The 14723-nt window shown below is 43.2% G+C and overlaps 1 protein-coding gene across 7 annotated transcripts in view; it reads right to left on the reverse strand.

Moving 5' to 3' along the window:
• daam2 (dishevelled associated activator of morphogenesis 2) overlaps positions 1 to 14723 on the reverse strand; it is a 310967-nt gene that overhangs the window by 209429 nt on the left and 86815 nt on the right. The window lies entirely within an intron of this gene.

The following is a 14723-nucleotide window of genomic DNA, read 5'->3' on the forward strand; positions in this document are numbered from 1 at the left end:
GTTCTGAATCTTTCCATTAGCCGAATGTGATGCAACATTGAGAGAAAACCCATCAAAGCGTTTGCCAGTGATGAATCTGAGTGCGCTGAGGGCAGAAGGACACGCTTTTGCTGCCAGCAGTAATCTATAAGGGAGCAGCAATCAAAGCTTGGAACTGCACACTCTCACCCTGCAGCCTCAGCTAGCTCTGCAGTTCAATTAGGTCAGATGAGCCCAAATCTCAATTAACACTATTGTTAGCGGCTTTGTCTCCAAAACCAGCTCTCGCTTTTCGTCACGGTTAGGAGATGAAAAGGGCAACAAAGAAAGCAGCCACAAGAAAATGATATGCTGTAATGAAGCACGACTAATTGGACAGGCACCTTGGGGGCTGCATTAATAAACAGAATCAAACTTGGACTACCCCATCACAGCAGCCACTGAATCCAGCGTGCAGATGTAACATAGAAGATATGGCCCGTCTTTGCTTTTGTGAGTTGTGAACTTGGACACCCAAACCTCTCTGCAGTCTCTCACCACTTAGGTAACATTTCTAATACTTTAAATAATTTCTCTGTGAAAAAACACTATACACAAAGGGATATGGAAAGACAAGCCAGGGCATGGCTTACACAGTAAAGGGTCGGGTGCAGAGGAGTGTGGTAGAACAGAGAGAGCTAGGGGTACGTATGTTGTATTTGAGAGTGGCAGACAGGTACTGAAGAAGACATTCATCACACTCACCTTCATTGTTCAGGGTACCAAGTCCCGGAGTTGGGACATCAAATTTCAACTGTGCAAGAGACATAAAACATCAGCTGAAGAAACTCATTGAATCAGGCAGCATCCAAAGGAGGTAAGGAATTGTCCACTTTTTGGGACAAAAGTCTACATCAGCACTGACGAAGGGTCTTGGCCCAAAACGTCGACTCTTTATTCCCCTCCATAGATGCTGCCAGACTCACAGAGCTCTTCCAGCATTTTATGTGCACTGCTCAAGATTTCCAGCATCTGCAGAATCTTTTGTGTTTATGGGTCTCTAAGTCATGTCTGGGGTGGTTGTGGGGAAGTCACAGTGCTCCCTGAACTGGGGTGAGACTATGAAACATACAATGACCTACTACGCTGGATTGTTACCCCACAAATGGAGAGGCTACTGGAACGTATGTTGTAACATTGTGGTGGTCTGAGATACAATGGCTGATGAGATGATGAATGAGGTAAAACAGCAATTTCCAACAGGGGACAAGAGGACAGGACAAACACTGACAAAGGTGATAGGTGATTTACTTTGAACTTTGAAGAGAATGGTGCTGAAGCAGAGGTGAGCATAATTAGAATGAGAAACAATGAGAAAGAATAAAGAATTATATACAAATAAAACCAGAAGTTAAAGTACAAATAATAGAATAAAATAGATGAATACCAGAATGTATTTACAATGTAAACAGCATAATAAAAAGTGCTTTAAAGTGTTTACAGTGATGGGATAATAGATAGAGGGGGATGGGGGGGAACTAGAATGGTTGATCAGATTAACTGTCGGAAAGATGGTGTAACGTTTTTGTTTTATCAGCCTTGCAGAGCTTTCCAACAGGAAGTTTTTGAAAAGGCAGTTTGCAGGTTGGGTAGAGTTTGCAATGATTTCCCTTGCCCTCTTCTTCATCCTGGACACACACAAGTCCTACAGTGACAGCAGACTGTAATCACTGACCTTCTCTGCTGACCTGACAGTTCGCTGTTTTTTTCATATATCATGAGAGGATGCTGCGCCAAACCAGACAGAAATAGAGTTATTCTCACCCAAGTGGTGGCAGGAATTTGGAACTCACAGTCTGTAACAGTGGCGAAGGCAGAAACAACACCTCCTCTCCTCAATTTGAATCAGCACTTGAATGTGTACTTGACTTGCTAAGGAAATGGACCAAGTTCTGGACACTGCGATTAGACTGAGCTGTTCCTTTTCATCGGAGACAGATGAACCAGTTCCACTGAGCCCATCAAGAATGTGACAGGCACTTCAACGAACAACCCAGTTGGACACGTTCCCTAGCTCCCCCTCTCAATCCCTGCTGCAATTATCCATTCTCTGTCCTATCTACACCGACCTTTCATGCAACACATTCCAAAGCTCATTCACTGGAATCTTTACAAAGCTATTGTTATAATTCTGTATTGGAGGCTCTCTGCCAGTCACTAAACTCTGACAGGAGACAGAGGTCTTTGTTTGAATAATTAAGTACATTGGCTGAAAAGAAGAGACTAACAGCCTCTTGGAGTTGGCACTGTTCGAATGACGAGTGGAACAGGTCAAGTGCGTGACTGAGTGTGGAACTTTGGAAAGCTCATGTAGACTAAGGACACCTCAAACCTTCTCACCTGGTGTGACCACACGGCCCGGGCAGAGATACAAAGCTGAATACATTATTGCAGCTAAAAGCCAGGCATGTGGAAAATGCCCTTGGCAAATTATTGACTAATATTACATTGAGTCAGTGTCATGGATCAATAAGTTCCCTCTTGTGGAGCTAATAAATCACAATTTATGTGTAAAAACCTTCAGCACTTCTTTCCTGTCTGGTGATTCGACAACCTTTAATCCCTGTCAGTTATAGAGTGCTGGGCAGCAACCCATCAGCAGGTAAGTTTAGGTCATTTTCAGCCACAACCCCGATTGGTACATAAGTCGTCTTAAATATTTGCCCGAGTGCATATCCTTAGAAATATGATAACTTTCTAATCCCAGTTTCATTGATTTTGTTTCGCCCAAGAACTTACCAGTAAAGAAATTGATCTCAAGCTCAGAATATAAATGCTATCTACTGTAAGACCTACAGTATACGCACAAGGCTGTGTATAAATAGCAAGGCCCTCAACAAGAGAGGATAGTTCAGCCTTGATTGGACTGCTTTCCAAACAAGTGAAAGGTCCTCTGGTTTCTGTAGGGAGACCCCAATCAAAGGGTTGCAGGAAGTTCTCTCAGCTCCACAGCACCATACTTTATGACAGCCGACACTTCAACACGTTTGTGTTCTTTTTAAAAGGTGGCATCACCCACGATGCCCAATCCCTCCTATCCTGAAGCAGCTGGGCCTGCACAGTCCACTGCCTCATGTGCAACTGCATTGGAAACACACACCCACAAAAAAAATTAAGACACGACACGCTCCCCACAGCTTTGGGATCCACTGCCTCATCTGCAACTGTATTAAGTACATACAGAGAGAAAAAATTAAGACACAGCGCACCCTCCGCAGCTTTGGGAACAAAGATAAAATAGTTAAAGGCCTCTCTCACCCTGTCATTCTCTCTTCTCCCCTCTTGCATCAGGAACAAGATGCAAAAGCTTGTAAACACACACCGTCAGGCTCAAGGATTGTATGTATCCCGCTGTAATCAGACTCCTGAATGGAACTCTTGTACGATTAAGGTGGACACTGGATCTCCCTATCTCTCTTGTTGTGGCCCTTGCATCTTATTGTCTGCCTGCACTGAAATTCCTTTGTAGCCTAACGCGATTTTCTGCATTCTGTTATTACTTTCCTTGTCTATTGTCTTGATGTACATTACTTATGTATGGAATGATCTGTCTGGATGGTGTACAAGCAAAAGCTTTTCACTGTATTTCGATACAAGTGACAATAATCAATTACGTTGACACCCCTGGCCCATCCACTCCTGGGAAGCAGCTTTCTCTCCTCTCATTAATAAGGATACACTTGCCACCGAGGAAGTTCACCGCAGGACTGCTTAAGGCAGCCCAGTGCTGCGAGTGACAGAGGTAAATGTTAACTGCTCTGGTGGCCTGAGATGAATCCTGGCCACCGGCACTTTCTCTGTGAAGTTTACATTCTGCCTCTTTTAATGAGTTTCTTTCTTCACCCAGTTGCTCCTACTTTCCTCCCCAGTCAAGTCATTTGTACAAAGATGGTGAGGTACAATGAAAAACTTAGTTGCAACGGCATCACAGGCATGTAGCTTCAGGCAAAATATAGAGCACAAGTTACACATTATTTATTTATTTTATTTTATTTAAAGATACAGCGCAGAACAGGCCCTTCCGACCCTTTGAGCCGCACTGCCCAGAAACCCGATTTAACCCTAGCCTTGCCTAATTGTGGGACAATTTACAATAATCAATTGACCTACTAAATGGTATGTCTTTGGACTTTGGGAGGAAACCAGAGCACTCAGAGAAAACCCATGCATTCCACGGGGGGGACATACAAACTCCTCACAAGGGGACGCTGGAACTGAACTCTGAACTCCGACGCCCCAAGCTGTAATAGCGTTATGCTAACTGCTATGCTAAGAGAACAAAAAAAAAGAAACTGCAAGTCAATTCATTAGTGCAAAAAAAAAACATGATAACGTCCCAAAGGTAGACTACCTGGGTGAGTTACACTGAGTGTAGGTGGGCAGTCAGTGAATCAAGGGGAGTTGATAGAATGAAAGTGCTAATAAGCTGTAGAACTAGAAGGAACAAAGGGTAGAAGGAATGCGATTCACTGAGCACTGGAATGAACCTGATGGGCTGAATGGTTTCCTTCTATGCTGTAATGGGCAGAGAAGGAAGGGAAGGAGGCAGTGGGTGGATGGTGTACATGGGTAGGAGGGGAAATGATGAGGAGAAGGGATTGGTGGAAGGAAGAGGTTAGGATATCATTGACCACTATACATTCTATGCATCAATCTGAACACTTTGCAGGTTATTTGTTCTTGGCAATTCAATGCATTGTTACCTTTATTCCTCCCATGTTTTCCTGCTCTCTCTACCCTCACTTCATTCCCGGTCCTCGCCATTCCCCATTGACTCCGTCTGGTGTCATCCAAAGATCAAGAGAGCTGATCTCATTCTTTGAAGCTGATCTCCAGCTTTAAGACAAGTCCGCACAGCTTTTCAATACCAGTTAATTGAAACACATTTTTAATGGGAATAGTTAAATAGATATAAAAAAAGTCAAACTACCTTTTAACTGATAAACAAATTATGCATTTAAATAAAATACAGAACAAATTAGAACATTACCACTGCTGCCACAGTACTATAAAACTATTAGTTCATGATATTTATCGACCAAGGAATTCATCCTGTGTATGCTGCTGCATTCTTCTGATTGACAGTAAATGAACAAAATCATTGCAGACACCCAGTGCAGATAATGGGCTGCTTTCATACAATGCTTTCAACGATTGCATCCTCCAAATCTTCATTTTCATTATAACATTCAGAATAATTGTCATTACCTTTAAATTCTTCACAGTTCCTAACTTGATGAAGTAGCAAAATTATTTCATTTTCACCCATGGCCGTATCTGGCATCTGCAAGCCTGGAAACTTGAAACTGCAGCAAGCAGAACGGTTCTGAATTGTCTTAACGCTTAGTTCTCACAAACTATCACTGACAAGAATCACTGCTTTTTGAACACAAACACACGCAACTGATGCTATTTAAAAATTGTTTGCTCTAAGCACGGTGTAGTGTCTAATGGCCACACAAGTACACGTCACTGACACTAGCTAGAAACTGCTTGGCAATAGTCTCCTGCCCCATTAAGCAGTATAGTGTCTCAAATAAATAACGGGATTCCCAGCTATTTTCTCAATTAATTTCTGTTCTATAAGAGTTGTCCCAAATAAAGGCTGCCTTGATTAATGGAATGCCCAATCTAACAGAATCCACAATATTTTACATTTTAGACTAAAAGACCATAAGACGTAGGAGCAGTATTAAGCCATTTGGCCCATCAAATCTGCTATACCATACCATCATGGCTGATTTATTATCCTTCTGTACCCCATTCTCCAGCCTTCTCCCGGTAATATTTGATGCCCTGACTAATCAAGAAACTATCAACCTCTGCTTTAAATATATTCCGTGACTTGGCCACCACAACTGCCCGTGGCAATGAATTCCATAGATTTGCCATTCCATGGCTAAAGAAATTCCTCCCCATCTTTGTTCTAAGTGGACGTCCCCCTATTCTGAGGCTGTATCCTCTGGTCCTAGACTCATCCACTACAGGAACAGTCCTCTGCACATCTACACTATCGGGTCTTTCAATATTTGATAGGTTTCAATGAGATACTGCCCCCTCCCATCCTTCTAAATTCCAGCATGTACAGGCCCAGAGCCATCAAATGGTTCTCACGTGTTAACCCTTTCATTCATGGAATCATTCTCGTGAACCTCCTTTAGTCTCCCTCCAATGCCAGCACATCTTCTCTGAGACAAGGGGCACAACTCTAACCATCTCAACAATGGAACACTATCGACCAGCTCTTGCCCTACAATGGCTATGCCTCTATTCTTTTTTGCACTAGTACCTTGTCCTGCACAGTGTTTTTTCTTGTCTTCATTTCCTTGTATAATTTAAGTTTAATTTATGCATATTTATGTTCTGTGCTTTGTCTGAACCTACGTGCCTGCTTCAAGCAAGTTTTTCATTATACCTCCCCTTACTTCTGCATTTGACAATAGACTCAACCCAAATCAACTTGACTGGACTTGTTGACTGACCTGAACAATGATTCCGGGATCTTCTGTTTTTATTTCAGGTTTCTAGCATCTGCAGATTTTTTTTTCAAATTTCCTAAGTTGCTGATTCCCACAATCCCTATAGTATTCCACCTCCCATCCTAAACCAATGTACAATAAAACTCAGGATTTTTAAAAATTATTATCGAAATACAACATGGAATAGACCCTTCCGGCCCTTCGATCTGCACTGCATAGCTTTAACCCAGGCCTAAGCATGGAACAATTTACAAAGACCAATTAACCCGCCAACCAGTACGTCTTTGGACTGTGGGAGGAAACCGGAGCACCCGGAGGAAACCCATGCACAGTCACGTGGAGAACGTGCAAACTCTTCACAGGCAGCGGCAGGAAATGAACCCAGGTCACTGGTACTGTAAAGCATTCTGTTAACCACTACACTACTGTGCCACTAATCCAGCAAGTTCAGGACTGGTATTGCTTGACTGACAGATAATTCATACACTAAGATATTTTCATTTAACTTTTCGTTAAATCCGACCTAGTATTGGGATGAATTTTAAAATTTAAAGGGAATGTGTGAACCAGAACCTGGTGAGTTTAAAGCGAGCGCAGGAACTGACACCCTGGTGATCTGAAGAGGAGGGGCAGGAAAGTGAGTGTCGTAACTGGGGCCCCAGTGTATGAAAAGAGAGCGTGAGAACAAAGCTGCAGTGAGATGAAGGGGAGAGCATGAACTGGGGCCCCAGTGAGGGGAAAGTGGGCCCCTGATGATTTCAAAGAAAGGACGTGAGCCAAATGCCAAACTGGTGAGCCAGATTTCCAGTAGGTTATTGGAGTTTCGCTGTATAATTGGATGAGGTGCATCGTTCTCCCTCAGACCATCTATTCCCTCCCATGCGGACACTTGCTGGAACACCATATCCAAGTCCCCTAGGCATTAAACAATTGACATGGCTAATCCTCATTGTGACATCGTTCAGCCGGATTGCAATCTATTCTTCAGGGGCTAGGTGAATGACAGGCGCAAGGAAACTAACTCGTTGTTGGAACTGCCTTCTGAATTGTGCTGCCGATCATGTTGGGGCTGCTCTTTGCAGCTTCTGACACCCACGAGGAGGCAGGCAGACAGTGATCGGTTCAATCTTCATAGCTGTCCATTCCAGGATTCAACATGACAATGAGGAAAGTGAAAGGGATTCATTCATCGGGCTCCCAGATGTAAAACACTCTGACAAGCAGCACTAACCTGGGGTGAGCTGACAACATTCCTTAATAGGAATTCATTAAGAAGCAGGCAGGAATTGAGTTTAAAACCGGCCCCATCAGTCTGAACTTGCAACCATGTGTCCATATGAGTATTGAGGATCTGGGTCAATTCAAATGGTCTGCCAATACCCTCCCGGATTAAAGGTGGAGGAGTTTTCTGCCAGGTCGCAAGTAGGTTTCTGAGGTTCAGATGATAAAGCAAGGATTGACAACCAGTCACACATAGCCCAAACACAAATGGAATATAAACCTTGCAGCAAGGCTAACTAAAAGTTAGAATCAGAATCAGGTTTACTATCACTGACATATGTGAAGAAATTAAGCCTGCATAAGACTAAAATTCCACCCAGGAGTTTGAGGATGCACTGGGCTCTGTCATCCAGTGATCTTAGCAAGAAGCAAAGAAATTGTGCTGGAATCCAGCACTATTGAGGAAGTTAATTCTGAAGACTCACAGCCTGCCGAGAGGAAAGAAAATTTGGTTCATCTTTGTCCAAAATGGATGACTCCTCACATTATATGTTGATGTTCATCACATTATGGGACACATTCTCTTCACATTTACCCTGTTCATGGCCCTCCAGGATTTTTGACCTATCACGATAACCAAGAACACAAGAAATTCTGCAGATGCTGGAAATCCAAAGCAATACACACAGAATGATGGAATATCTCAGTAGGTCAGGCAGCATCTATGGAAATGAATAAACTGTCAACGTTTTGGGCCAAGGACCTTCAACTGGACTGGAAAGGAAGGGAGAAGATGCCAGAATAAAAAAAGTTGGAGGAGGGGAAGGGGGCTAGCTGAAAGGCAATCGGTGAAGCTAGGTGGAGAGGAAAGGTAAAAGGCTGGAGAGTAAGCAATCTGATAGGAGAGGAGAATCAACCATAGGAGAAAATTGAAGGAGGCGAGGACCCAGAGTAGGTCATAGGCAGGTGAGAAGAGGTAAGAGACCAGCATGGGGAATAGAAGAAGATGGGAGGGGGTAGGATTTTTTTTCCAGAGGGAGAAATTGATATTCATGCCATCAGTTTGGAGGCTACGCAGATGGAATATAAGGTGTTGCTCCTCCACCTGAGGATGTCCTCACCATGGCACAAGAGGAGCCTATGGACCAAAATGTTGGAATGGGAATTAAAATGTTTAGCCACCGGGAAGTTCCGTTTTTGGCAGATGGAGCGGGGCTGCTCAATGAAGCAGCCCTCCAATTTTTAATGAGTCTCTCCAATGTAGAGAGGTCTGCGGCGGTGACAGCAGACAAGCCCAGCAGATTCACAGATGAAGCGTTGCCTCACCTGGAAGGACGGTTTGGGACCCTAAGTGGAGGTGAGGGAGGAAGTGAATTGGCAGTGTAGCACTTTGGCCACTTGCAGGGATAAGTGCCAGGAGGGATGGTAATCGAAGGCCCATAAAGACTCATCCACTGAATGGATGTGAGCAACCTGCAATGGGGAGTTGAAAACGAACATCTTAGAAGATGACAGAAAAAGGGTAAGGGAATAGGTTCAATAAAGGGCTGCCACAGATGGACTGAATGTGTTCTTTCAACCATCTGTGATCCTGCAATTATTGACTCTCACTCATTTTTATAGATGGACAGGCTAGGCCAAACAACTTGGAACATTGGAGAATGAGGGTGACCTTGCAGAAGTGTTTAAAGTTATGAGGCACACAGATTCTCCCCAGGGTAGGAGGCTAACCAATACTAGGGGCTGAGAGGGGAAAGACTTAAGCAGGGCCTGAGGGACAATTTTTCATGTAGAGAGTGGTGAATATTTGGAATGAGCTGCCAAAGGGAGTGGTTAAGGCAGGTACAATAGTATTATTTAAGAAGCACTTGAATAGGTACATGGAGAAATATGGTCTGAAGGAATATGGTCCAAACTCAGAAATTGGGACTAGCTAGGTGGACTCATCATGAACTCATTGAGTTGAAGGTCCTGGGTCTATGATGTATTGCTCTATGTCCTTTAAGACCTCAAGAACTTGCAAAGAGTGGTCAACTCAGCCCAACAATCATGCAATCCAGCTTCTGCTCTATTGAAACCGTCTAAACCTCCCGCTAAAAAGCAGCCTGAAAATAATCAAATACCCCTTCTCTCCGAACAAGTTGGGCAGAAGATACAAAAATTTGAGAGCAGTACTCAGGAACAATTCTGTCCTGCTGTTATCACTCTTAAATGGCCCTCCATATGCTCAAGGATGAAGTCCTGGGATAATCATAGCCCTTGTACTTTATTTGTCTATCTGCACTGAAGTTTTTCCGTAACTGCAAACACAATGTTCTGCATTCTGGTTTCCTTTTACTATTTCAATATATGTAATGGCATTTATGTAGTTATGCACATTTTAGTTCATATCTTTACTTTAACCTCCAATTTTTATTTCATTTATGATTGTAAACGCTGTTTCTTTTTGCTGCAGGTTGTGCCAACACACTACAGCAAATTCCTAATACGCGTCAATGCATTTGGCAAATAAAGTTGGTCGTTGATCCCTGATCCTCGGATGATCCCTATGAATGGCACACAGAAAAAAAAGCTTTTCAAGGTTTCTTGGCAGAAATGACAACAATGAATCAGTACTCCTGTATCCCACTTCATTATTGAGTTAGCTCGGCAAGAAGGCGTTTGTTAGACTCTCGCAGAATTGCATACTCCTACAACCTGGCAGCAGTTCTCGCTGAAAGTCAGCTGCACTTTTACCTTAGACTAGCTCAAAATTTCCAATGTCTGACAGTAAAATGAATCGCAGAATAAAGCTGGGCAGACAAGCCATTGATTTCCTGAAGGGAATTTAAATGCAAGCAATAAAGCAATATAAATAGTACTGTGGAACCAGAAGTTTTCTGCCCTGACTCTGCACAATTGTCACTTTACTTCCCTCTCTGTTGATCACTCAGTCTGCCATAACCTTATGAAGCCAGAGCCGGGAAGTGGGATTGGAACGTAAGAAGCAGGAGCATGGCTAGATTGAATGGCCCCTCATGCCTGTCCAACATCCAAAAAGGGCAAAGCTTCTAATCACTGGCACCAACTCCATTTTTCTGCCTCGCTCCACATAAACCTTGATTGATTCCACTGCAGCCCAATAATCCAGCTAATTCCACTGTAAATTCACCTAATGATTAAATCATGGCTCTCCGGGCTAGATACAACAATCTGACTGATGCTCTCCCTCATCTCCATTTCAAACAGCAGTCCTTTATCCTGAGCTATTCCCTTAAATCCACATTTCCCCCAAAGCCACATTATTCCAACCCCTGCCAGAATCATTTGTTTAACCCTCATTCTTCTAATCTCCAGAAGATTAGCTTCAATAGGTCTTTATCAGTTGGTAGGAATATGATGGAACAAAGACCCTCAGGACGTGGAGCGTGGAGCTGCTGGTAGATCTGCTGCCTCACAGCACCAGAGACTTGAGTTTGATCCGAACCTCCAGCACTCCCTGTGACCCTGTGTGTTTCTCTCAGGTGCTCTGTTATTTCTTTCCCCATTTCCCAAAGACGGGTAGGTTGCTAAGTTACCTGGATGCTACAAATGAACCTTTGTGTGTGGGCGAGGGGTGGAATCTCAGGGCAAGGTTGATGAGAATGTGGGCAGAACAGAAGAAATGCGATGAATGTAGGATTTGTGTAAATGGACTATTGACAGTGGATTTCAGGGCCTGTTTCTCCATTCTATCCAGGATGTTTCCTCTTGTGGGAGAATCTAGAACTAGGGGTCATGCATTTAAAGCAGAAGAGAGGTTAGTATTCTTTTCAGAAGGTTAAGAATCTTCGGAATTCCCAAAGGGCAGTAACAGCTGTCTTTGAATGTTTTTAGAGCAGAGTTAGATAGATTCTCGATAAGTAAAGAAGTTAAAGGTTAATAGTGATCAACGGGAATAAGGAGTTGAGGGAACGGTCTGATCAGCTGTGATTAAGTGGCAGAGTATGCCGAATGGTCTAGACCTGATGTCAATTTATATGCCTAGTCAACTTCTCTGCCTTACATCCCAGTGATTCCTAATCAGCAGCCATCAGACAAAAGAACTATAGGGTCAAGATGCTGCACTTTGAGACCAACAAGCTCATGAATGGAATGTGTCTGGCTTGGAGCTGAATGGTTTAAACTGAAACATGATATCAGCTTCCTAAAACTGTTGATTTTGCCTATCAGGGTCAGGGAAATATTTTCCCAGGAATTCTTCTCCTGTGAAGGGAGCAGAAATGAGTTTTTGAGTTCTGAATGGATTGCGCCCAGTTCATTCGAAAGAATGGACTTTTTAGTGAAATAGACGTTTCTGTACACATGATTTTAGATGGACCATACTGGCACGTTAAACTGTGAGAACGCCCAGCTGATCCTCTGTATGGCAGAAGTGTTACTGAGCAGATTCAACCTATCCAGGGGCACAAGTGTGAGGTCAATTGGAAAGTGCACTTTGGGAAGTCAAGTGTAAGGGGGAAGTATACAGTTAATGGCAGAACCCTTAGCAACATTAATGAACAGAGGGATTTTGGGGTCCAAGTCCATAGCTCCCTGAAAGTGAGCATGCAAACTGATAGGGTGTTAAAGTTGTAAGGCATGCCTGTATTCATTGGGCAGGGCACTGAATATTACTCAGGCAGCATGTTGCAACATAAAAATGGTTAGGTCACACTTGTAGGATTGTGTGCAAATCTGGTTGCTGCATTACAGGAAAGATGTAAAGGCTTTGGAAAGGATGCAGAAGGGGATTACCAGGATTCCAACTGGATTAGAGGGTTTGAGCTACAAGGAGAGGTTGGACACACATAATTTTATCTACTTCCCTCCTCAGCCTCCATTGGAAAAGAATTGGAGGCTGAGGAGAGAAACTGATAAAATTATGAGAGACATAAATAGAGTAGAGAGTCAGAATGTTATCCCCAGGGTAGAAATATCAAACACTAAAGAACAAGCATTTAAGGTACGAAGGGAAAGCTTAAAGACAGACTACTTTTTATGCAGAGTAGTAGGTCTCTAAAACAGACTGCCAGGGTGGTGGAAGCAGATACAATAGAGCTGTTTAAGAACCTGTGAGACAAATGTATATGCGGGGAATGGAAGGATATGGATCATGTGCGGGAAGTACAGACTCATTTTAATTCAGCATCATGTTTGGCGCAGACCTGGTGGGCCGACTTGTGTTATACTATCCTGTGTTCTATATCTAGTATCAGTTAGTTACTAAAAGAGCAAAGCCATTCACCCACTGCTCTGCAGATTATTCTAATTTCAATTCCCTTTTTAAGGCTCTTACTGACCTTTGCCACTACATCTTCAACCTGCGAATTCCAGCTCATTGTTATTCTCAGAGTAAACTTGATGCCCATGCACCTGTCTTGAAGCTTCTGTCCAAAATATATGTCCCTGGCTCCTTGACCACTGCACAACAGTGAGAGTGGGTGGAAGGGGAAATGCCTTCAAAGTTTGCACAAGTAATCATCTGTAAAATACAGCTGAACATAGAGTTTAATGGCTGGTTTCTGAATGATGAAATTCTGTTACCTTTTGGATTCTTAGAAACAGGACTTACTGAATATTTGTAGAAGCATTCTCTGATTAGGGATTGTGCTCGCATGTCTTTGTGAGGGGCACGTCATGCCTCAAGAAGCCGATCGAGATGTGGCGAAACAAATTGATGGAAGGCAGAGCAGTGGATGTGGTGTATATGGATTTTAGCAAGGGTGATTCAGAAACTCAGGAGGCATGGGATCCAGGGGAACTTGGGTGTGTGAATTTAAAATTGGCTTGCCCTCAGACGGCATAGGGTAGCGGTAGATGGAGCCAGTGGGTGATAGTAGATGGAATATATTCTGGCTAGACGTCAGTGGCTGGTGGTGTTCTGCAGGAATCTGTTCTGGGACCCCTGCTCTTTGTGATTTTTATAAATTACTTGCATGAGGAAGTGAAGGGGGGGGGTTAGTAAATTTGCAGATTACACAAAATTTTGTGATGTTGCGGAAAGTATATTAGATTGTAATAGCTTACAACAGGACACTGATAGGATGCAGAGCTGGGCTGAGAAGTAGCAGATGGAAAAGTGTGTGATTCATTTTTGAAGGTTGAATTTGAAGGCAGAGTACAAAGTTAATAGCAGGATTCTTAACATTATGGAGGAACAGAGGAATCTTGGGGGTTCACTTCCATAGATCCTTCCAAGTTGCCACATAAGTTGATAGGGTTGCTAAGAAAGCATATGGTATGTTGGCTTTCATTGTTCAAGAGCCATGAGGTAACGTTGCAGCTCTACAAACACGCTGGTTAGATCACACTTGGAATATCGTGTTCAAATCTGCTTGTGAGTTTCTGCTTGTAGGAAGGACGCAGAAGCTTTAGAAAGGGTGCAGAAGAGATTTACCGGAACGTACATCTTTTTGAAGATAGGTTGAGTGAACTAGGGATTTTCTCTTTGGAGCGAAGGAGGATGAAGAGTGACTCGATGGAGTTTTATAAGAAAAAGGGATAGATAGAGTGGACAGCCTGTGACTTTCTCCCCATGCAGATAAGGCTAACACTAGAGGTCAAAATGTCGGCAAGCATCATACTGGGTCTGTACTGTGCTGTACTGTTCTATGTTCCATGTTCCATGCTCTATGTTCTTTACGTGGGATGACCAAGTATCTAATTCAAGTTGCCCTACATAATTGACTCTTACCTGGGCTGGCAAGCATCAGTTCCAGGAGACAACTTGAGGATCTATGTCTGATTAGTGTTACTGCATGTACGTGGTGGACTGACTGACCCAGCTTTTGTGCTCCTCTCCAGACTCTGGGCAACAAAAGCCAGCTTTGTCAGTGACAATCATATCTGGACACTGAATAAAAAGGTGTCTGATCATAGAATGGATCAGCTCCTTCCCCTGACGGACACTGATGAGATTGCTGTGTGTGTTTCTTTTAATTAAAATGTTTCTACATTCTCAGCTTTTCTACTTGAGTGAGTGTTTTGGGACCTGGGGAAATGCTG

This window comes from Hemitrygon akajei, chromosome 9 (assembly GCF_048418815.1).
Source record: "Hemitrygon akajei chromosome 9, sHemAka1.3, whole genome shotgun sequence".
In the NCBI taxonomy this organism is placed as follows: Eukaryota; Metazoa; Chordata; class Chondrichthyes; order Myliobatiformes; family Dasyatidae; genus Hemitrygon; species Hemitrygon akajei.